The sequence below is a fragment of the Bufo gargarizans genome, chromosome 1 (genome assembly GCF_014858855.1).
Source record: "Bufo gargarizans isolate SCDJY-AF-19 chromosome 1, ASM1485885v1, whole genome shotgun sequence".
Lineage (NCBI taxonomy): Eukaryota > Metazoa > Chordata > Amphibia > Anura > Bufonidae > Bufo > Bufo gargarizans.
In genome coordinates this window covers 352,801,033-352,826,660 of record NC_058080.1, presented here as the reverse complement: position 1 = coordinate 352,826,660, position 25,628 = coordinate 352,801,033, and the positions used below count along the sequence as shown (strand labels likewise).

General features: G+C 45.3%; 1 pseudogene; it reads left to right on the top strand.

Moving 5' to 3' along the window:
* Positions 1–25,628, top strand: part of LOC122929375 — a 139,019-nt pseudogene that overhangs the window by 73,322 nt on the left and 40,069 nt on the right.

Here is a 25,628-nt window from a genome sequence, read left to right as displayed (position 1 = left end):
CCTGAGCGAATCAGGGAAAGCAGAACCCCTGGGTGACTTAAGGGCAGCCGCACCAGCCGCGAGGCCCAGGTAGCAGACCCCTGACCTCAAGGAACGACTGCCCTCAGTCACCCAGGGGGTGAAGTAATGGCGTGGCTGGCAGGAGCCCAGCCTGGCATCAAATCAAAGATTCCCTTTCTTTTCTTTTTATCACAGAAGTGCGGGGGTTAACGGGCAGCAGGCCAACAGCCGGCAGTCAGCCGGCGACTCGTTCATAGGAGAACGGTGCCCCCTGGAGGCAGGGCTGCTGCGCTGCTAGTCCTGGCGCTCGGGACCCCCGCACTGGGAAAATGGCAGGAAGACGGCATGGATGGTTGCGTTGCTAACATAAATAAAATGTGAACACCCCTTGGCTTGAATGAACCATGGCCCGATATGCATGCTTATGGAGCCGTCCCCGCTTGCCCCCTTCACTCTCAGTGAGGCACGCCGCCCCAACTTGCGGCGCATGCGCCAGAGGGCCCGGTACCTTGAGGGGGGGAGGCGTCGCTATATGCACGCTCCGGCAGTAGTCGCGACGGCGGGACCCAGCGGAGCTTCAGGCCGGCCTGAATCGGGGAACACGAGGTGCCGGTGGCAGACGCGTCCGCCCGGGCTGCAGAGCGGTAATACTTACAGGAGGCGACGCGGCTGGCTGCACGAACCGGGATGCGGGGTGACGAAACGACGGAAGACGTGACCGGAAGTGACGTCAGGCGCTGATGCTGGAAACGGGCGCCCTCCTGCTTGTAGGAGGGGGTTTAAATAGGGTAAGTGCGCTCCTCCCACAATTACAGGCTGCAAGCAGCCTTCAATATTTACCCCCCCAGTCCCTAGTTTAAACACTCCTCCAACCTTCTAGCCATCTTCTCCCCCAAGATGGCTGCCCCTTCCCCATTAAGCTGCAGCCCATCCCTACGATAGAGCCTTGTAGCCGACAGAGAAGTCGGACCAGTTCTCCAGGAACCCAAAGCCCTCCTTCCTACACAAATTCTTGAGCCACTTGTTACCTCCCTAATCTCCCTCTGCCTTTCTTGTGTGGCTCGTGGTACAGGTAGTATTTAGGTAAACCATACCTTTGAGGTCTTTGCCATTAGCTTGTGACCTAAATCCCTAAAATAATTTTTAAGGACACTCCACCTACCTCTAACTTTGCCACTGGTTCCGATATGGACCATGACTGCTGGATCTTCTCCAGCCCCTCCCAGTAATCTGTCAACCCGATCCGCGATGTGTCGAACTTGAGCGCCATGAAGACAACACACTGTTCAACGATCCCGGTCTTTGTGACAGATCGCCCTTTCTCTACCCGTAATAATTCTCCCACTACTAGAACCTGTCTTGCCTGCCCTGCACTCCCGGTCCCCTGTTTACTGGAGCTGACATTCCCCTGAATGGCAGAGAAAGTGTCCGGCTGCAGCAGTGCCGTCCCTGGACTGACATTCCCCTCATCTGCCAACCTTGCAAACTTGTTGGGGCGTGTCAGATCAGAGCTAGCCTACCTGGTACTCTTCCCTCTACCCCACTTTCTGTTACCCAGCTAACTACCTCACTTACCTGAGCCACCATGCTACCACTCTCCTCCACATCTACCCCATATGGTGCTTGCTCAGTGAGCAGCAAACTCTGTTCCAATTTACCAAAGTTTCTCAGTGTTGAAACTTGCCCGGTTAGATACACGATGTGCGATTCCAAACGGGTAATTTGCTCACATTTTGAACAAAAGTTGTTCCAGGACTGCATACATTAGGTTACTTTCACACTAGCGTTAATATTTTCCGGTACTGAGACCTGTCATAGGGTCTAAAAACCGGGAAAAAAGTATCCGTTTTGTCCCCATTCATTGTCAAGGGGGACAAAACGTAACTGAACAGAACCGAATGCTCCAAAACGCATTCCGTTCCATTATGATACTAGAGAGCAAACTGCAGCATGCAGCATGGATCAGTTTTCTCAGACACAATAGAAAACGGATCCGTCCCCCATTGACTTTCAATGGAGTTCATGAATGATCCGTCTTAGGAATGTTAAAGATAATACAACCGGATCTGTTCATAACAGATGCAGATGGTTGTATTTTCAGTAACGGAAGCGTTTTTGCTGAACCCTGCCGGATCCAGCAAAAACGCTAGTGTGAAAGTAGCCTTACACAAGATGTGCACTAGACTGCTGGACTAATGAGGATTACGCAAGAAAAGAGAAAAATACAATGCAGTGATAAGAAACTGATTTACTGTAGTCCCCTCCTAAAGTCCCTGAATCTGAAGTCGCTTAATCTAAAGTCACACACTTAATGCACACACTTTAAATCATACACGCTAACGCTCACAAACTCACGTTTGCCTGCTTGTATGAATCCAGCTCTCAAATGGCTTCAATACAGACTGACAGGCACACATTATAAAGCGTATTGTTACTACTGGGGAATCACAGAGAAAATGATTACTAGTATGGGCACAATGGGGGCATTATTACTATTGGGGGCACTGTTAACATTATGCACTCTAGCAGATAATTATTTATATTGGACTTTGAAGAGCACTAAAACTGTGGAGGCACCCTGCCCCAGTATCAGCTTAGCACATTTATTTTTGGGGGACATTATGTTTATACTTTTAGGGTCAGGGACACTAATTGCTATTACTCTTTACTTAGGGCTCAATAATTATTGAAGGGGCACTATCTGTGTGGTATTAGTATTTTCAGGGGGACTGTTTCTGCAGTATAGTATTGGGGAGCACAGTGATCACAGTATTAGAATGGGGACATCAGATGAGACATCACTGGATGTAAGAGGTATGTGGCACTGTATTACCCTGTATGTTTTGTAGCGCTGTATGTAATGTTTTCTAAGTATGTCTGTAACTAACCCCGTTAGTAGTAGCGTCTAGTTCGTCTGGTTTACCCGAACGGAGAAGCACACAGTGAGTATAGCCCTCTGTTCGGTGCTGGTTCGGTAGATTCCCAAGGTGTAACTGCCAGCGGTATCACTCCCACACACATCACAGGTACCCAAATAACAGCCGAAATGTGATGAAGGGTGTAAGAAGAGTCTGTTTTTATCGACCTGAACTTGTATTTATACTGTACCCCCTGAAAAGGAAGGGAGCCTTCCCGGGGGAGGCAAGAAACAACCAATAGTACATGCGTTACAGTTTGGTTCCTCCCTTTGTTTGCCTGGAAACAATTAGTCCAGACACTGTATAAACTAACTATCTCCAGACAATAAACCCATGAAAATTACCCCATAGACAAATTACATGGTACAATTACAGGCCACACAATATGCATACCTTCACAGGTCTCCCCCTTTGTCTGCCTGGAGATAATTAGTCCAGACACTGTATAACTTAATTATCTCCAGACACCAAACCCACGAAAAGTACCCAATAGACAAATTACATGGTACAATTACAGGCCACACAATACGCATATCTTCACATGGCTCCCCCTAAGTCCATGGGTCGGCATATCCGCCTAGACCCTGTCGGGTTGGCTCAGAGATGTCCGAAGAACGAAAGTTTTTATGTGTCCAAGTCCGGTTGACGGGACAATCCGTCCGCATTCCCATGTTGTTTGCCTGGCCTGTACTGCATAGTAAAATTGTACGGTTGTAAGGCAAGGCTCCAGCGTAATAGTCTTGGATTGTCCCCTGAGACGCGGTTCAACCAGACAAGCGGATTGTGGTCCGTCATTAACGTAAAGGGGCAACCATACAAATAGGCTTGGAGCCTCTTTAAGGCCCACACCATAGCTAAGCATTCTTTTTCCACAGTGGCGTAGCTGACCTCCCGGGGTAACAGTTTCCTGCTGAGATACGTCACTGGGTGCTCCAAACCATCTTCTCCCACCTGGCTCAGCACAGCTCCCAGTCCATACATGGAGGCATCTGTGTGCACAAGAAAGGTTTTGTTATAGTCTGGTGCTGCCAGCACAGGTGCCTTGCTGAGGGCTAACTTTAGTTGCTGGAACGCTTCTGCGCACTCCGGAGACCAGGTTACGAACTTGGGAAGGGATTTTTTTGTTAGGTCGGTCAGGGGTTTGGCCAGGGCACTATATTCTGGGACAAATTTCCGGTAATACCCCAATGTCCCTAAGAACGCTAATACTTGAGTCTTGGTAGTAGGATGGGGCCAATTATCAATGGCCTCTACTTTGGCCGGCTCGGGACGCTGCTTACCTGTCCCCACTCTATGCCCTAAATATTGGACCTCTGCCATTCCTAGATGGCATTTGTCCGGTTTCAACGTTAGTTCGGCGGTCTGGAGGCGATCTAAGACCCTGGCTACGTGTTCTAGATGGGATTCCCATGTGCGACTATAAATGGCAATGTCATCCAAGTACGCACATGTGAAGTCCTGAAAACCCCTCCAGAAGTCTGTCAGCCATTCTCTGAAAGGTAGCCGGCGCATTCTTCATTCCAAAGGGCATAACCTTGAATTAGTATAGCCCGAATGGAGTGACGAATGCCGACTTGGGAATGGCTGCTGGCTCCAGAGGGATTTGCCAGTAGCCTTTGCATAAATCTAGCGTGGTTAGGTAATGACCCCCAGCCATCTTATCCAGTAACTCGTCAATTCTAGGCATGGGGTATGCGTCTGTTATAGTGCGGTCGTTGAGCTTCCGGTAGTCTACGCAAAATCGAGTTGTACCGTCTCACTTTGGCACCAGTACTACCGGAGAGGCCCAAGGACTTTAGGATGGCTCTATCACCCCTAGCTGCAGCATCTCTTGTATCTCCGCTAACATATTATCTCGAACGGCTACAGGGATACGGTAAGGCTGCTGTCGCAGGGGGGTGTCTCCCTGAGTCTCTACTCGGTGGACTGCAGCAGAGGTATACCCTGGGACAGCAGAAGACATCTCCTTGTATCCCTGTAGAAATTGAGAGGCTGTCTGTTTCTCCTCTGGGTTTAACCCCTCGCCTATTTGCACTTGATCTATAGAGATAGGGTCAGTGGTGAGTAAATCTGGCAGGGGTAGGTTTTCACTATCTTCCCCTGCTGGCGCACACACCGCTGCTATATCCTCTGCCCGTTCGTAATAGGGTTTTAACATGTTCACATGAAAGGCAAGTCTGAACCTCTCATCTGAACTCTTGCACACTATGTACGTAGTGTCGCTTAGCTTCTATACTACCTTAAAAGGGCCTTGCCAAGATGCCTGTAACTTGTCCTGCTTAACCGGCTTCAGAGCCCAGACTTGCTGACCTATGTCAAAGACCCTATCTCTGGCACCCCTATCGTACCATCTCTTTTGGCGTGTCTGAGCCATCTGCAGGTGTTCCCGTACAGATTCGGTTAGCGCCCGCAGCCGATCCCGAAACTCCAGCACATAGTGGACGATCGGTACCCCCTCCTCCCCCGTATTGCCCTCCCAGTGCTCCCGTATGAGATCCAGGGGTCCTCGGACTCTTCTTCCATAAAGAAGTTCGAGGGGGGAGAACCCCATGGATGCCTGGGGCACTTCCCGGTAAGCAAACAGAAGGTGAGGTAGGAATCTTTCCCAGTGAGGATTGGACGCTGTGAAGGTTCGTAGCATCTGTTTCAGAGTGCCATTGAACCGTTCACAGAGTCCATTCGTCTGCGTGTGATAGGGTGTACTGAACAGGAGTTTCACGCCACAACTTTTCCATAATTGTTGGGTCAGATGGGACGTGAATTGCGTCCCTCTGTCCGATAGAATTTTCCTCGGGAATCCTACTCGGGTGAAGATCCTTACTAGAGCTTCTGCCACGGTTTCAGCCTCTATATTGGACAGAGCCACAGCCTCCGGATACCGAGTATCAAAATCTACCTCCGTGAGGATGTAGCTCTTTCCAGATGTGGCCTATTTGTGGAGCGGCCCTACTAAATCAATGGCTACCCTGCTAAAGGGTTCTTTAATCATAGGGAAAGGGTGAAGTTTAGCCCTCTGGCGATCCACCCTCCTACCTGTCCGCTGACATATCTCACATGTCCTACAGTATAGTTTAATGTCTTGAGAAATTTTGGGCCAAAAGAAGGTCTGCGTTAACCGATCCTTCGTTTTGGTCACTCCTAAATGCCCAGCCAATGGAATATCGTGGCTAAGCTTTAACAGTTCTGCTCTATACTTCCAGGGTACTACTAGTTGTCGCTTAACTACTTGGGTATCTCCCTTCCCGACTCCCCCCATTATCCTATACAACAGCCCCTTTTCCCAACTAAACCATTCTTCCCCCTGCTCTTCCATGGGTTTCTCTGCCTCCCTCCTGTAACCTGCTAAGGTGGAATCCCCCCTCTGAGCCTGCTCAAACCCTGCTGGGGTATCCCAAAAGGGAGTAGGGGTCAAGGGGGGCAATAGGGACGAATGTCCTACCTGAGGTTCCTCCGGGTGCGCAGGTTCTCCCCTCCATGCTTGAGCACTGGTAGTAACGGGTAACCCTTCAATTGGAGATTGGCCAGCCAAATGGGATGTAAGTCAACCCACATCATTCCCCAACAATACTTTGGCCGGCAAAGTTTGCATAATGCCCACATCCATCTGTTTACTGCCAGTGCCCCAATTCAAAAGCACCCTCGATGTAGGAAGCTTGTGGATAGCTCCCCCTGCTACTCAAACTGCCACAGTGCGGTTGGTGCGGGCAGACTGCCAAATTTTGTGCGGCTGAATGAGTGTAATTGTGGCCCCAGTGTCTTGTAGAGCTTCGGCCTCCTCCCCATCTACGGTAACCCACTGTCGGTGATGATTCCGGTTGTCAGTTTCCGCCTGTGCCGTATTGGCCTCGTACAAAATGTTCCACTGTTCTTCACTGGACACAGGGTGGACATTAGGCTCATGCTGATAACAGTGAGCGGTGGCCTTGTAAGGATGTGCAGCTGGTGAGCCCCCTCTGTTTCTGAGTGGACAATGGGGCTTTATGTGCCCAGGTTGGTTGCACAGAAAACACACTTTGGGTTGATGCCTGGGGTTTGTAGTTGCTTGGTAGGGTACGGGCTTTTGTATTGGGGAAAAAGGGACAAACTGTTTGGAGCTGGCTCGTACCTCTTTGACTTCCGACCATCTGGTGTCCTGATACTCATCCACCAATTTTGCTGCTTCTTCTACTGTTTTTTTTACTCTCTCATCCAATGTCTGAGATCCTTCTCCAGATCATCATAGAATTGTTCCAACGTGAGGAGCTGCAAAGCATCCTCCAATGCTGAAGCTTGGGATCCCTGCAGCCAGTTGTGTGCTGCCCTCTTTAACCTGCTGAAATTCTCTGAATTTCAGGCGATACGCCTCTGGGGTGACGGAAAATTGGGACAACAGTACCTTCTTTATCTTTTAATAATTCTGAATGTCCTCGTCCGTTACTGCTCTATAAGCCTCTGCTGCCCGCCCAGTTAACTTGCTGCTGACTACTGAGACCCATCTTTCTTCCTTCATTCCCTCTAACATGCATTGGCGTTCAAAGTCTTTTAAAAAGCCGTCAATATCTGCTCCGCTGTCATCCAAATTTTTAAAAGCAGCATGATTTACCTTTATCCATTTGTAAATCCAGGGGAATGTAGCGAGTCCCCTAGCATTGACCCGGTTCTGGATTGCTGCGCTATATGTGCACTGTGGGCATCCGCAATCACCTGTACCACAGCCCCTTCCGAGGGATTTGGTCCTAGCAGACGAATAAACATCTGCAGTTTCTTTTCCAGCTCATCTGGTTCCGTATTCACTCTCTCCATATTGCTGGCTCCGTCACTCTGCGTTAGTTCGGCAATTAGTGTAGCTTTCGACTTGTTACTTGCCGCAATGCCTCGAGCTTCCAGCAGGTCTTTTAATGTGGTTCTCTTTAGTAGCTCGTACTGCTGAGCCATTCACTTATTCTCCTGTCCGGGACGTCCCTTCGGGATACGACATCCCTCTGCTTGCCACCAATTGTAACAAACCCCGTTAGTAGTAGCGTCTGTTTCGTCTGGTTTACCTGAACGGAGAAGCACGCAGTGAGTATAGCCCTCCATTCGGTGCTGGTTCGGTAGATTCCCAAGGTGTAACTGCCAGCGATATCACTCCCACACACATCACAGGTACCCAAACAACAGCCGAAACGTGATGAAGGGTGTAAGAAGAGTCTGTTTTTATTGACCCGAACTTGTATTTATACTGTACCCCCCTGAAAAGGGGGTTTTCATAAACCCATGAAAATTACCCCATAGACAAATTACATGGTACAATTACAGGCCACACAATATGCATACCTCATACAGGTCTCCCCCTTTGTCTGCCTGGAGATAATTAGTCCAGACACTGTATAACTTAATTATCTCCAGACACCAAACCCACGAAAGTACCCAATAGACAAATTACATGGTACGATTACAGGCCACACAATACGCATATCTTCACAATGTCTTTAACCCTTTCATGACCTGGCAATTTTCTGTGTTTTAGAAAATTGCCACTTATTGTCTCCAGACAATAAACCCATGAAAATTACCCCATAGACAAATTACATGGTACAATTACAGGCCACACAATATGCATACCTCATACAGGTCTCCCCCTTTGTCTGCCTGGAGATAATTAGTCCAGACACTGTATAACTTAATTATCTCCAGACACCAAACCCACGAAAAGTACCCAATAGACAAATTACATGGTACGATTACAGGCCACACAATTACAGGCCTCACAATGTCTTTAACCCTTTCATGACCTGGCAATTTTCTGTGTTTTAGTTTTTTTACTCCCAGCCATTCCAAAGCCATAACTTTTTTATTTTTCTGTTCACATAGCTGTATGAGGGCTTGTTTTTTTTGCGGGACAAGATGCCCTTTCTAATGGCACTATTTACAGTTGCATACAATGTTGTGGGAAGTGCAATTGCACAACAGTTTGTTGGGTTTTGTTTTTACGGTGTTCCCTATAACATAAAACTGACCAGTTACTTTCATTCTCCAGGTTAGTAGAAATCCAGCAATATCACATATGTATATTTTTTATAGCATTTTTATACTGAAAAAAATAATAAAAATACTTGAAAAAAAAGTTTTTAGGGAATCATTGGATTGCTTTTCTCATAGACTCCAATGCATCTGCTACAGACAAGGGCTCCATACAAATTACTAAGCAGCAGTCTCCTGTCTCACAGGAGGACGGGCTGCTGACAACGCACTCCGGCTCCCCCGATCCCTGCTGGTGGGAGCCAAAGCAAACCTGGAAGCGTGCGCATATTCAGTATTCAGATGCCCAGGGTCAGGATTGACCACAGCATCTTTAGGGTTAGCCAAGGGTGCCTGCTGTATGAAATAGCAGGCACCCTGCAACCATAGCTCCGCTCATCTTTAAAGTCCCGACTGCCGACGTAAATGGCCAAATGGCGGTCGGGAAGGGGTTATGTTAGGTCAAGAATTTCACATGGGGGGTGCCATTATGCCATTACAATCTTTGCCTCAGGCAGCAGAAAGGAGAGGTGCACCCCTGCCACTTGCCACAAAGCACTAAGGGAAAGGGGGGCTCAGGCTGAACTCTTGCACCAGGGTCTATGAGCCTTTAGCTACGCCCCTGGTGACAGTGTTTGGCTTCAGTGGGATTCCTAGAAATCAGACATTCCTTAGATACTGAAACCCCTTTTAATAACAAATCCTACTCCGCAATCTCTATATGTGAATTTAATATTTCAGATTACATACGAGGGTTTCCCAAATACTTTATTGTCATTACAGGAAGCTGGAACCCTGAAAATTCTGTAACATAGTAACATAGCTTATAAGGCTTAAAGAAGACACCCATCGATACAGTACAGCCTGCAAAGTTGATCAAGCTTGTTTTAATAAAATTTTGCCTGATTTGTCAAGCTGTCTAATAAGTCATTATGCAATATTTATTTTCAGGACTGCACGTTCTTTACAAGAAAAGAAATACTAAGGTAAGTCATTAAATGTATTAAACCCCATAAAGACTGAATCAATTTTCATTTTTGTGCTTTAGTTTTTACTTCCCGCCTTCCAAGAGCTATAACATTTTTAGTTTTTCAATCACAGAGCCGTATTAAGCCTCATTCACATAAAAAAAAAATTGTGACATTTTCTATCTGCATTTTCCATGGATGGCACATGTACCCATTGATTTTAATGTGTTGTACAAAAAAATAACAGGGACATGCACCAGGGACCATATCCCTGGTACTTGTACTCAGTTATTGCCAGTGGTCCCTTAGCGTCTATGCATGTCTGCCAGTCCATTAATTCTGGGGAGCATAGTGATCGGCAGGGGCCCAGGCGGTCAGAACCCTGTCGATCAATCACCTATACCCTATCCTGTGGATATGGAATAAGTGGTTGTAATGGAACAAGCCCATTTAATGTAGCAGGGAAAAGCAGAGCTTTTAATCTATGAAAGTCAGAACTTTAACAGGACTTCCATTGTGTTTTCCTTTCATTTTGTCCTCAAAACCTCCACTTTTCTTCTTCTGACCCACGATTTCTTCTTCTGACCCATTTTCTATTGTAATGCCTGAAATAGGAATTGCTTCTCTACAACAACAAAATGTGCTTGGATAATTTTGAGAAACTGGGGAAAGACAAGCCCCTTCCCAACTTTATTAGCTTTAAGTATTTTATCTAAACGTGTTTCAAACAGCCATACCGCAGGTCAAACTGCATGTATCATATAGTTAGTGAAAGCCAGATTTTTGGAGACAAGTATTGAAACATCTAATCACATAAAAAAATCACATAAAAACTCTGCAGCCAGTTTGAGAAGAGACAGGTTATTCAACAAGTTCTCTTTTGGGACTCCCTCTTTAATGTCATGACCCAGACTTTCCAGGCCTGGACATCAGTGCAGAGGCCACGGCTGCTTTATTGAGAGCTGACAGGTTTTTATATGATATTTTTAACAAAGAGTCAGCCTTTCTGTCCATGGATTCTTTTAAAAGCGTAAAATCATCTGATGGAAAATATGAACATCTTGTTGATTTAGCTGTCTCTTCCCATACTTCCAATTCTATAGGGTCAAGCCTGCAAACTGTTTTGAATCTGGAACCAATGTCTATTTTTAACAGGAGCCTTCCGCTCCTTGTCCATGATATAATTTAAGACATGATGAACCCGCATAGCTTTTGCTTTCCTGATGATGAAGTAAAACACACTTTCTCTATCTCGAGTAGATGTCTTCAGTTTGTAGACTCCATAATTTTCTTGACTTCCTTATTCAATATCTCAGCGTTCTATTTTTTTTAAAAGGAAGTTTTACTCTAAAATAGACACTTCAAAAGCAGAAGAGTCTGAAAATCAGATGACTTAGAGGATAAGGATTTATTCAACTTTAACTGTTTAAAAATGTTAATGTTTGCTGCTTAAGTAGTACATTTTCATCTGGAGGTGCACAGTCTTTCCTGTGTCAGAGGAGTTGTCACCAGAGAGCAGTTGAATACACTATATACCAGTGTTTCATATGAGCAGACTTTTCTTTTTGATGGATTGACATCTCCTACTTCCCATATGAATTCACCTCAGAAAGAGCACAAATATCTGCTAGCGTGTCATCAGGTAATGGTTGCTGGCAGATTAGGCTTCTATTCCTGAGTTTTGCTTCCTTTTCTCAAGGATTCTAGAGTGGCTTAATATCTGCAAGAAAAACACTCATTAGGTCTCAAATATAAAGAATATTTTCAGATCCAGATGAACAACAATCAGCCAAAACATGCAGAATAAGAGGTATGATCAAGCAACATAAATAAGTACCGTATAAGGTCAAGAAAAAGGCTGCTCAGGCAAAAAGTCCTGTGGTCAGGCTCCTCAGCCCAAATTAAATAGGCCTTGATTTGGGGTCACTCACCCCCTGAAAATTATGTGTGCACAATTGGCCGCATGCCGGAAGTGTGTCAGGATTGGAACCCCAAGCAGAGACTGTGCTAAGCAAATACCCTGCTCGGCAGCTACAGAAGGGTGATGTCAAATAAAGATGCCATCCAACACTGCTCTGGAAGACACCAGGATACCAGGAAAGCAGAAAAAGGAAAGGATAAGAAGCAGGCTGCTGTAGTCCAGCAAGATGCTAGTCCTTCATTTTTAAAGGGGTCCTTTACTTTTTTTTTTCTTACTGATAATCTATCCTTTGGATAGGTCATCAGTATCTGATCAGTCGGGATCCGACACTAATGACCCCCATGATCAACTGTTTGAGAAGGCAGCGGCACTTTCAGTTGTGTCACCACTATGTCACATGTCCTGGGCGCAGCTCAGCCCCTTTTACTTTGATTTACTTTAGTGTTCCTGGGTAAATAATGATGCAGCCATGGTCCTTACTGGAACACTGCAGACCTGTACAGTTGTGTTTAAAATAATAGCAGTGTGTTTAAAAAAGTGAATAAAGCTCAAAATCCTTCTAATAGCTTTTATTTCCATACACACAAATGCATTGGGAACACTACACATTCTATTCCAAATCAAAACATGGAGAAAAATATATCAAATTTGTGTTGCTCCTCTAAAAAAATTTTTGTATTATTCTTTACAAATGCAAACATTCACTATATAAACTGAAAAATGTTTGAAGATTTTGCTTTCCTTTGAATCACTTAAAGGGATTCTGTCACCAGGATTAACGCTATAGTGATATTTATATGTGCCTATCAGTCTCCTTGCTGTGTTTAAAATGATCCCACTGTTACTGCTCTGTGTGTGTTAGATTCTTATAAAAAACTATCTTATTGATATGTAAATTGCCTTGGTCAGGAGCCCAAGGGGTTGTCCCACATCTGTTGGAGCCCAGCCGCACACATTGATCCGGAGCCCAGCACCGCATACCACTTAATTTATTCACTCCACTTGCCCCGACATAATTTCTACTCAGTGTCGTAGTCTTGCACAGGCACAGTGGACACTGTAGTCTGCACCCGTGCGGACTACTGGCACCGCCTTCGACTAGTCAACTGTGCATGCGCTGGCTCCCTTTTCCGGTGCCAGCGTAGTGCGCAGAGAGCCGGCGCATGCACTGTTGACTCGTTGAAGCCGGTGCCAGTAGTTTGCACGGGCCCAATCTTACTTTCATCAGTCCACAAAATGTCTCGTTAGGCCAGTTAATGCGCTTTTTGGCAAATTATTAAACATAACAGGACCTATCCTGGGTAAGGTTTATCAAATATTTAATTTATTTACAGATGCCTAAACAGGTGTGGAACCTATCTTGCCCCAGATAGAAATTTTTAATACTTCACTTTTATTAGTTTTAATTTAAAAATGTGCTTTATATAACTTTATTTGTTTAATTTTAAATTTTTGCGAACCAAAATACAAAATTTAGAAAATACAATAACCACTCCTATGAGCAATCGATTGATACTGATTAGTAAGGAGGGAAAATCCGTGCACTAACTCTCTCCCCTTAACTTACAGGCAAATCAATGCCTATATGACGCATGCGATTGTGCCTACAACTGAACTGAATTAGGGAAACTGGATGCGTTCATCCTACTAAATAGGTATGCGCATCACCTTGACGGCACCATACACCTATTACTATTTGTCTATCTCTAAAATGGTGCACATCGCATGTGGCATATAACGTTTTCAGTGCCGTATCGCACTGCTGATCTATTCAACCCTTGATAAGTAGGCCAGCCGGACTACTATTAGCCAATTGTCAGTGGAGTGGATTACTGGCTTAAAAATCTGCCCCCCAAAATGTTTCGCCAGATAACTGGCTTCTTCAGTGCATGGCATTGATTTGCCTGTAAGTTAAGGGGAAAGCCTTTGCTGCCCAAATCACTATAAATCAAAAAATTCTGGCTGCTTGCAGCCACCGCCAAGGGTAGCTCACTATATATAGATGATCCATCCTCTATTAACCACTTCATAACCGAAGTGTTTATCCCCCTTCTAACCAGACAATTTTTTCAGTTGTAGCAATGCGTCTATCTAACTGCAAATAACTGATTCATTTCTAAGCCAAACTACATGTATTTGATATTATTTTTCTCGGGAAACCTTAGACCTTTGTTTAGCTCCATTAGATGATGGCTATCATATTTAAAAAAAAATAATATATATATACAGTACAGACCAAAAGGTTGGACACACCTTCTCATTCAAAGAGTTTTCTTTATTTTCATGACTATGAAAATTGTAGATTCACACTGAAGGCATCAAAACTATGAATTAACACATGTGGGATTATATACATAACAAAAAAGTGTGAAACAACTGAAAATATGTCATATTCTAGGTTCTTCAAAATAGCCACCTTTTGCTTTGATTACTGCTTTGCACACTCTTGGCATTCCCTTGATGAGCTTCAAGAGGTAGTCACCTGAAATGGTTTTCACTTCACAGGTGTGCCCTGTCAGGTTTAATAAGTGGGATTTCTTGCCTTATAAATGGGTTTGGGACCATCAGTTGCGTTGTGGAGAAGTCAGGTGGATACACAGCTGATAGTCCTACTGAATAGACTGTTAGAATTTGTATTATGGCAAGAAAAAAGCAGCTAAGTAAATAAAAACGAGTGGCCATCATTACTTTAAGAAATGAAGGTCAGTCAGTCCGAAAAATTGGGAAAACTTTGAAAGTGTCCCAAGTGCAGTCACAAAACCCATCAAGCGCTACAAAGAAACTGGCTCACATGCGGACCGCCCCAGGAAAGGAAGACCAAGAGTCACCTCTGCTGCAGAGGATAAGTTCATCTGAGTCACCAGCCTCAGAAATCGCAGGTTAACAGCAGCTCAGATTAGAGACCAGGTCAATGCCACACAGAGTTCTAGCAGCAGACACCTCTCTAGAACAACTGTTAAGAGGAGACTGTGTGAATCAGGCCATCATGGTAGAATATCTGCTAGGAAAACACTGCTAAGGACAGGCAACAAGCAGAAGAGACTTGTTTGGGTTAAAGAACACAAGGAATGGACATTAGACCAGTGGAAATCTGTGCTTTGGTCCGATGAGTCCAAATTTGAGATCTTTGGTTCCAACCACCGTGTCTTTGTGCGACGCAGAAAAGGTGAACGGATGGACTCTACATGCCTGGTTCCCACCGTGAAGCATGGAGGAGGAGGTGTGATGTTGTGGGGGTGCTTTTCTGTTGACACTGTTGGGGATTTATTCAAAATTGAAGGCATACTGAACCAGCATGGCTACCACAGCATCTTGCAGCGGCATGCTATTCCATCCGGTTTGCGTTTAGTTGGACCATCATTTATTTTTCAACAGAACAACGACCCCAAACACACCTCCAGGCTGTGTAAGGAGTATTTGACCATGAAGGAGAGTGATGGGGTGCTGTGCCAGATGACCTGGCCTCCACAGTCACCGGACCTGAACCCAATCGAGATGGTTTGGGGTGAGCTGGACCGCAGAGTGAAGGTAAAAGCGCCAACAAGTGCTAAGCATCTCTGGGAACTCCTTCAAGACTTTTGGAAGACCATTTCAGGTGACTACCTCTTGAAGCTCATCAAGAGAATGCCAAGAGTGTGCAAAGCAGTCATCAAAGCAAAAGGTGGCTACTTTGAAGAACCTAGAATATGACATATTTTCAGTTGTTTCACACTTTTTTGTTATGCACTCAAAGACATTTTGCCCAGTTGACTGACGGGGGCACATCATTGGCCTGAGAAGTAGGATGCACGGATTCCCCGCCATATAGACTTTTCTGACCTAGCTGTCAGGAGGTGGTTCCATGAGGGCACGTGCACACACAGCAGATGGGCTCTATGTGGCCCAGACTGACCACCAGTAGAGAGGATTGTTTGATCAAGAAAAAGCAGCTCCCACTGTTATGTTGCCCACCATCAAGACACAAGTGGCATCTTCATTACAGACCCATCTCTGCTCTGACCATTTTGAGGCCTTTAGCAGAAGTAAATTTGGTCTCATAGCACCCATTACGTATAGTTCCATTGACTGCCAGTAACCGCAGCCTTCATTTGGTGTTGTGGACAAGAAACCTGGACTGCTGTGGACTGGAACCGTATCATCTTTAGTGAGGAATACAGGTTCTGTTTGGGATCCTATGATGGTCTGGTTCGAATATAGAGGTGTTACGTACTTAACCACCCTGTCATGTGACCGGGTGCAACTGCCATGTGTTGATTTATTCAACACTCAATATTGCATGCCCTGACACACAGACGGCAAATTGAAGATAAACCACACCTCAGCACACTCTTCCATGCACCCCAAAACACACTGCCAACAACCTATTACATGCAAATTAATAACATGAATTAGGGGCCAATAAGAACCCCAACAACTGCTAAGTTGGTAAGAGCACAAGGGAAACCATTAAAGTTAGACTTTAATGTACTGTGGAAAAATTTACAGTACTTAGCTACAAAAAAAGGAGTATACAGACAGGTGCACAAGAGTTATGAAAATAAAAAATAGATAAAAACAGAATAGTCTGTTTTCATAATTCATGTTCCATTATGCCAGCCGTTTAGGTAATAAATGTATGTGTCCCAGAATATTCTTCTTAACGTGGGCAAGCAAGTTGCCAAATGTGGGATGTTTAGACTTCCTGTGATGACCACATTATGACAAGTACAATGATTAAAGTTATTAATCTGTAGGTTTTATCAGAAAGGAGCTACAGTTTATGATACATTTACTCATATTCTTGTTTGTAATCTAATTACTCCTAGACCACCCACTGGGGCCTACAGCCACTGTGTCTAAGGTTTCATGCATTCCTATGGGTTTGAGTATAAAGAACAGGATGCATCTCATTTAGCAGTTCAAAAATGAGGCTCCTTCGCTTACAGTAGCTCGCCTTTAACAGTCTGAGTCTAATTGGATTACACCAGGGAATGTGTATTCCCCACACAGTTTTCCAGACATAATAGCACTGTTAAGGTAGATTTAGACAGGGCAATAATCGGGAACGAACGTTCCCGCAAACACTCGTTCCGGACAATCTGCTCGTCTAAAGGTGCAGCCAACCATCCGATGAACAAACGAAACTCCCGTTTATTGAGTGAAACAGTCGTTCGAGTAGACACCTAAATTATAGTTTCTGGGCAGCAGACCATACTGTCTAAACAGTGATCTTCTGCCCATAAACAGTGCAGCTGTATGAGGATGAGCTTTCGCAATACTGACCGCTCGTTCTCTTACTGTGGAGCTGTTCACTGCATGTAAATGAGGAGCTTCATCTCCACTTAATTAGCAGCCTACTGTTGGGCAGGAATGCTTCCTTTGTGACAATCTGCTGCTCCTTGGCTCGTCTAAATCCTCCTTTATTCTAAAAATCAGTACATAATACAAAAGGCATATGATCAGGGGCGTAACAATCACAGTCTCAGAGGGTGCGACCGCCATCGGGCCCGGCAGGTGATTTTATGGCCAGTCCAGGCAGGCAGCGCCCCACCCTCACCCATACCCTGCGCCTCTTGCTGAGATGATCCTGCGAGACCCGTGACCTCAGCTCTGGGTCTCACGGGATCACAAGAGTCGCAGCAGCCACGATCCTTGTACTGGACACAGAAGGTGAGAGTGTGCGACAGGCGGAACGGGGGCTTGAAGTCCAGACATTGCGCATGAGAGAGGGCCTGGCGCAGCAGAGCCTGGAGCAGCAGCCAAGCAGCCCATGGCAGCCCCATCCCGACAGCCCCAGCAGCCAGACTTGATCCAGTTCATTCAGCCCATACCTCCCCAGTAAAGGTACTGTTACACTAGCCAATGTCCTACAGATCACGATAAACGATTGAAGATGTAGTGACTTATTAGCAACAAAACTTTTGTTTCATTATATGCATTGATAATCGTTTCGGACCTGTGGTTGTCCCTTGTTCGCTTTTAAATCGTTCGTTGGTGGACAGACGTTTGGTCAAGATGTTACCTACTGTACCATCCACTGTATGTCCCATTCCCCATCCAGTAAGATATTTCTGTTTTAAAGTAGCCAATGGAAAAAAAACATGTACATTTCAAAGATACTCCTATTGCTACTCCCCCAAGCCATGCAGTGGATCATTAGCAACTAGACGACTACATATTATACGAACGGATTTACGACGAATGATAATTTTATAGCATGCTGAAATATCACAATGGACAATGGATTCCCATCCATTTTTGCTCACATGCACGAGAATCTGTACGATATTCGCTCCGTGCAATAGTACCTTAAGAAGCCCTGTTGCAACTGCTACCCCTCTTACATCATCACTTTTTTCTTGTGCGTCTTAATACAGAAATGGCCAGTAATGGTCAAGTAAAGAAATTAAGATTGATATGTTTAAAATGTAAAACCTATTTTTATATATTAAATTTGAATTGAAAATGTTATTTTTTTTTTACCTTCCAGGCTTTTCCATAGATATAGAGACCTGGCACCACAACTTGTTCCAGATGATTACACAAATAAACCAGATGTGAGGATTCCTTATGAGCTCATAGGCAGCATGCCAGAACTCAAGGTAAAGCATAAAAGAAGGAATACCTGCAAAGCTTGCCAGGTGTCACTCTAATCCAATTCTTCATTCATAATTTATCATGTGCTAATTGGCAGGACTTGGAAGATAACTGATGCCTAACATAATACACAGCAAAGATCAAAGTTCTTTAAGTCCCTCTCAGTTACGCATTTTGAGCTAAACTGCACTCTGCTTCACCTCTCAGAGTGAAACCAAACAATGTTAATTGTTCGAAATTACATACAATACAAAGTAATAACTGACCTGATGTTAAGTACAGTAGCAAACACTCTGAAATAAAAAATACATCTTCCCATACTGGTACCACAGAGCAGGCATAGTGAGTGAGTGAGTGTATGTGGTTCCAGCGATCAACAGGTTTAGTGCCTGTGGTGCTCAGTGTTATTATGCACAGTAAACACTCAATTTATTATATTTTGTCCGGAAATATGTATCAACACGGCATTCATCACCCTTCTTAATTCCTTTATTCACATGAATCCATAAATCATAAGGCACTTTAAATCAATAGGGCTATAGCCTCTCCAAGACCCATCACAACGTTTACATATCATTTAGGTGCCTCAGGTGATCTATTATGTAGGGCTCTTTTACACAACCATATGGTCACCATACCTGTGTTGCAGACTGCAAACAGCGGGTCTTCAAAACATGGGCACCGGCAATGTGAACGCCATGCTGCGGACCAATGGGTCCACATCCACAGCACGCATTCACATGGCTGGTGCCCGGGCATTGCGGGCCACTATTTGCGGTCCCAGCACTAGCATGGTGATCATATAGTCATGTGAATGAGCCCTTAGACTAATATAAAGAGAAACAGCAGCAATTGTACAAATTTAAAAACAACGGTCTAATTATAGTTTACAGTAGAGGTGGGACAAATCCAATTTTTTTCAAATCCGAATCCGAAAAGGTTCTTGAATATATCAAATCTTTCGAATCTCGAATCCTACAAATCATGTGCATAAGAATTGTGTGAATGGTGTAAGAAACAAAGTCAGACTGCGTTTGTCTGAACCTCTGCCTCCACCCCCCAGTCACGGTTGCACCCTCTATGACAGCGATCATTACGCCCCTACTCCTATCACTACAGAAATACAGGGTAATACAGCACCCCATACCTCTTACATCCAGTGACGTCTCCTTTGATGTACATGGTCTCTTTCCACATCTTCTCCTTTCAGACCTTCAGACCAGACCACCATTTTTCAGTCATTTTTCGTCTCTGCAGTTTGACCCCAAAAAAATCTTAATTTACTAGTTTTCCATCATCCTCCCATCTTCTGGACAAATCATCCTACCACCCCCAATACTGTGCCGCTGTGCTCCCCAATACTATACTGCAGAAACAGATAATACCCCTGATAATACTAGTACCACACAGAGACCCCCATATAAAATACCCCTTCTTTGTGGCCTCAATAGATGCCCCCATAGTGTGCCAGTATCAAGTGCCTCTCTCCCCCCCCCACATGTGGCAGTACCAAGTGCGGAGTGCCTCTCTCCTCCCCCCCCATGTGCTGGTATCATAGTGCCATCTCCCCCCCCAATGTGCCAGTATCATAGTGCCATCTCCACCCCAATATGCCAGTATCATAGTGTCATTTCCCCCCATAATGTGCCAGTATCATAGTGCCATCTCCCCCCATAATGTGCCAGTATCATAGTGCCATCTCCCCCCCCCAATGTGCCAGTATCATAGTCCCCCCCCCCCTCAATGTGCCAGTATTATGGTGCCATCTCCCCTCATAATGTGCTACAAACCGGATTCCAAAAAAGTTGGGACACTAAACAAATTGTGAATAAAAACTGAATGCAATGATGTGGAGATGGCAAATGTCAATATTTTATTTGTAATAGAACGTAGATGACAGATCAAACGTTTAATCCGAGTAAATGTATCATTTTAAAGGAAAAATATGTTGATTCAAATTTTCACGGTGTCAACAAATCCCCAAAAAGTTGCCACAAGTAGCAATAAGAGGCTGGAAAAAGTAAATTTGAGCATAACGAAGAGCTGGAAGACCAATTAACACTAATTAGGTCAATTGGCAACATGATTGGGTATAAAAAGAGCTTCTCAGAGTGGCAGTGTCTCTTAGAAGCCAAGATGGGTAGAGGAGCACCAATTCCCACAATGTTGCGCAGAAAGATAGTGGAGCAATATCAGAAAGGTGTTACCCAGCGAAAAATTGCAAAGACTTTGCATCTATCATCATCAACTGTGCATAACATCATCCGAACATTCAGAGAATCTGGAACAATCTCTGTGCGTAGGGTCAAGGCCGTAAAACCATATTGGATGCCCGTGATCTCCGGGCCCTTAAACGACACTGCACCACAAACAGGAATGCTACTGTAAAGGAAATCACAGAATGGGCTCAGGAATACTTACAGAAACCATTGTCAGTGAACACAATCCACCGTGCCATCCGCCGTTGCCAGCTGAAACTCTACAGTGCAAAGAAGAAGCCATTTCTAAGCAAGATTCACAAGCTCAGGCGTTTTCACTGGGCCAGGGATCATTTAAAATGGAGTGTGGCAAAATGGAAGACTGTTCTGTTCTGTGGTCAGACGAGTCATGATTCGAAGTTCTTTTTGGAATTCTGGGACGCCATGTCATCCGGACCAAAGAGGACAAGGATAACCCAAGTTGTTATCAACGCTCAGTTCCGAAGCCTGCATCTCTGATGGTATGGGGTTGCATGAGTGCGTGTGGCATGGGCAGCTTGCATGTCTGGAAAGGCACCATCAATGCAGAAAAATATATTCAGGTTCTAGAACAACATATGCTCTCATCCAGACTCTCATATCTTTCAGGGAAGACCCTGCATTTTTCAACAAGATAATGCCAGACCACAATCTGCATCAATCACAACAATATGGCTGCGTAGTAGAAGGATCTGGGTACTGAAATGGCCAGTCTGCAGTCCAGATCTTTCACCTATAGAGAACATTTGGCGCATCATAAAGAGGAAGGTGCAACAAAGAAGGCCCAAGACGATTGAACAGTTAGAGGTCTGTATTAGACAAGAATGGGAGAGCATTCCTATTTCTAAACTTGAGAAACTGGTCTCCTCGGTCCCCAGACGTCTGTTGAGTGTTGTAAGAAGAAGGGGAGATGCCACACAGTGGTCAAAATGGCCTTGTCCCAACTTTTTTGGGATTTGTTGACACCATCAAATTCTGATTCAACATATTTTTCCCTTAAAATGGTACATTTTCTCAGTTAAAACTTTTGTTCCGTGATTTATGTTCTATTCTGAATAAAATAGCACCTCCACATCATTGCATTCAGTTTTTATTCACGATTTGTATAATGTCCCAACTTTTTTGGAATCCGGTTTGTAGTATCATAGTGCCATCTCCACCCCAATGTGCCAGTATCATAGTGTCATCTCCGCCATAATGTGCCAGTATCATAGTGCCACCCCCCAATGTGCCAGTATCATAGTGCCATCTCCCCCCATAATGTGCCAGTATCATAGTGCCATCTCCCCCCAATGTGCCAGTATAATAGTGCCATCTCCACCCCCAATGTGCCAGTATTATAGTGCCATCTCCCCCCATAATGTGCTAGTATTATAGTGCCATCTCCTCTCCATAATGTGCCAGTATCATAGTGACATCTCCCCCATAATGTGCCAGTATCATAGTGCCATTTCCTCCCATAATGTGGCAGTATCATAATGCCATCTCCCCCCCCAATGTGCCAGTATCATAGTGCCATCTCCCCCCCAATGTGCCAGTATTATAGTGCCATCTCCTCCCATAATGTGCCAGTATCATAGTACAATCTCCCCCCCAATGTGCCAGTATCATAGTGCCTTCTCCCCCCCAATGTGCCAGTATCATAGTGCCTCCCCCCCAATGTGCCAGTAGTATCATAGTGCCTCCCCCAACGTGCCAGTAGTATCATAGTGCCTCCCCCCCCCCAATGTGCCAGTAACAGATAAAAAAACACTTTTACTTACCTTCGCTGCGATGCAGGCCTCTTCTGGCCTGTGTCCCACACTGTACGGCTCAGGCGGTGCAATGACTTCATTGCGCCACCTGCACCAGCCTCTGCTAGGCTGCGGGCCTTGTGCCAGCAGCCTATCAGAGGAAAAGGGAAAGGAGACACCTCTCCCTCCCCTGCCACAGCAGCGAAGCGCTCATCTCCTGCTGTGCCCTGCCGCCACCAGTCTGGGCCCCACCGGGATTCGTCGGATTCGTATCCGGTAAATTACGTCGGGATTCGAGTCCACAAATTCAGCAAGATTAGAGGGATTCGTGGATTCGACGAATCCCCCATCCCATCTCTAGTTTACAGTGTAATGGAATACCATGTACAATAAAAATCCATTCATGTCATTGCGATCATTTAACCCAAGTGGAGCCAGCACTTCAGTCTAAGTAATCAGAATTGTCTTCTGTAAAAACACCTCATGTCTCCTAATTGTTCACTACACCATATAGACAAAATATTGGGACTCACGTCTTAATCATTGAACTCAGGTGTTTGTTTCAAACCCATTGCCACAGGTGTATAGAATTCAGCCCCTTGTCATACATTTGTGAAAGAATGGGTCGTTCTGAAGAACTCAATGAATTTGAGCATAGTACTGGAATAGGATACCAAAGTTTCAACATGTCTATGATCAGCTGTGAGTCATATTATTACAAAGTGGAAGTATTTAGGAGCCATAGCTGCTCAGCCATGAAATGTAACATAAGTTGCATAGTGCTTAAAAGTCACCAATGTTCTGCTGACTGCAGAGTTACAAACCTCCTCTGCAGTGGCGTAGGGATCGCCATAGCAACCATAGCAGTGGTTAATTTTATTTACACACACTCACAGGCAGCCAGGCCCGAGCCGTGGACCACCCGCCGACTACACTAGTGTAGTGGGCGGGGAGCGGGCGGTCCGCGGCTTGGGCCTGGCTGGGGAGAAGGAGTTAGGACTGGAGCAGGGCGCACGCAGGGCCGGGCCGCCACAGAGGCTGGGGAGGCTCCAGCCAGGCCACTGAGTAACTCAGAAGATCCGATCATATTCTAACCCCCATGGTGACAGGTTCGCTTGCCTGGTTAGAATATACCATCGGATCTGAGTTTTCTTGCTCTCAGTGAGAGCGTTCCCATGGTGACAGGGACGCTTGCCTGGGGGTTAGAATATACAGGGCCACGCCGCTCACAGGAGCACATTTATAAACTAATCAGTAACTTTAATTTAATCATTGACATCGCTGATGATGATCTCTTTACTTGGATTGGATTTGGATATCTTACTCTGTCTTAGCTCCGGCAACGGTAACAGCAGGCAGTGCAGGCAGGCGGCGCTCACTCACTGACGTCACGCGCTTGATCCTCCCACTAGGCGGCGCAGGCGCGTGATGTCAGTGAGTGAGCGCCGCCCGCCCGCACCGCCTGCTGTTACCGTTGCCAGAGCTAAGACAGAGTAAGATATCCAAATCCAATCCAAGTAAAGAGATCAGCAATGTCAATGATTAAATTATTAAAGTTACTGATTAGTTTATAAATGTGCTCCTGTGAGCGTCGGGGGGCGAATGCTGCCATTTTACATCGCAGTCTGCAATGCTGCAGGAGGGAGGAGGGGCTGGAGTCCAGGAACTTGCGGCGGGGCCCGGTGCAGTCACTGTACTCTTACACTGGGCCCTGCCGCTCACGGCAGTATTTCTAAATTATATATAGCATTGCCTCTAGAAAAGGCAATCCTAGTCTGTCAAATGCTTTTTCCGTGTCTGTTGACACGAAAACAGACTAAGTTGGACTTATTGGCATAAAACTATCACGACCAGCGTGCCTATCACATACGTGACACAGAGGGAGGGAAAGAGGAAGGCCCTGTCCAAGGGAGAGGGAAAGGTGGTGACCCCTATCTCACCTTGAGGCTGGCACCTGACGTCCCTAGACGGGTTCCTCACCCGTACGCCGATCACGTGCCTAAAACCCTGGCTTTCCCTTAGATGAGCCCTAGATAGTGAATAGGAAGGTGGGAACACTAGTCCGCACCACTAGCTCTAAAGGAAAACACCAAGGGGAGGACAGACAATACAGACTAAACATATAATCCCAGGTGGGCGACAACAGAAGACAACAAAAAGCCCAACAGGGATCCGGAGGAGAAGCTACGGATCCCTGAGTGAGACAAAAAGGATTGCAAGGCAAAAACAGAAAACTATCATTAAGAAACAACGTGATCTTTAGACATAGAGCGCGCAGCCACCCGCTGCGACTTCCTGACCCCGGGTATAACGGAGTCAGACGTGGCTCTTGACACCCTCGTGACAAAAACATAGCATGAAGGGCTCTAATTACGTTGTTTTTACCCTCCCTTCCGGGAATAAATCCTACCTTAGCCTCATGAATTAATTTGGGTACAATAGGCTGTAATCTAATTGCGATTACCTTGGTGTATATCTTAATATCATCAAGTATTCAGTCAAGTGAGGGTCAAAATGTTTGCACATTTTTTATAATAATAGAAAGTCCATCAGGGCCAGGGTATTTACTCGGTATCTGCTTTAACGCTTCTTGAATCTCTTCCTTAGTAGAAGGTTTTTCTAGCATTGGTTTCTGTGATGCTGCAAGACTAGGTATATTAACCCTGTTAAGGTAGTGTTTAATGTTCCTCTTTAGAATAGCTTTGTCTGCGAGGGTATTTTCAATGTTATATAGTCTTTTATAAAATCTACAGAACATTGATGTCATAATCAGTGGGGGGGGACACTGAACACATGAGGGAAGGGGAACAGTAACTGGGCCTGGAAACTAGGGAAGAAACAGGTCACCTCCTAGACAACCCACATCCGAGCCCTGACTACCTATCAATATGAATAGACCTTGAAGGTAGGAATATTCATATACAGAATACCTAGGCCCTGATTTCCCTATAAGGCCCTGGAATAGGTTTAGGACCAGAGACAACCCATTCCTCTCAAGATGGACGAATGGAAGTCTCTGTCTCAGGCCCAGATACAACAACAGGGAATATGACAAATACAAACAAACGCGACACTTAACTTCTGTAGAGATGGAAGAACAAGAACACCAGAGATGACCTCACACAAGCTCAGCCAAACCCAAATGAAGCTATCTACTGCATAGTCAGAAGGGTGGGGTCATACTATAAAGGGTAGAAGTGATGACCACTGAGCAACAGCTGAGAAAAGGGAAGTGGTCATTAACCCTATCAACACTGAATCAAGAGAAATCAAGGAGGCTGTTAGATTCCTCCACG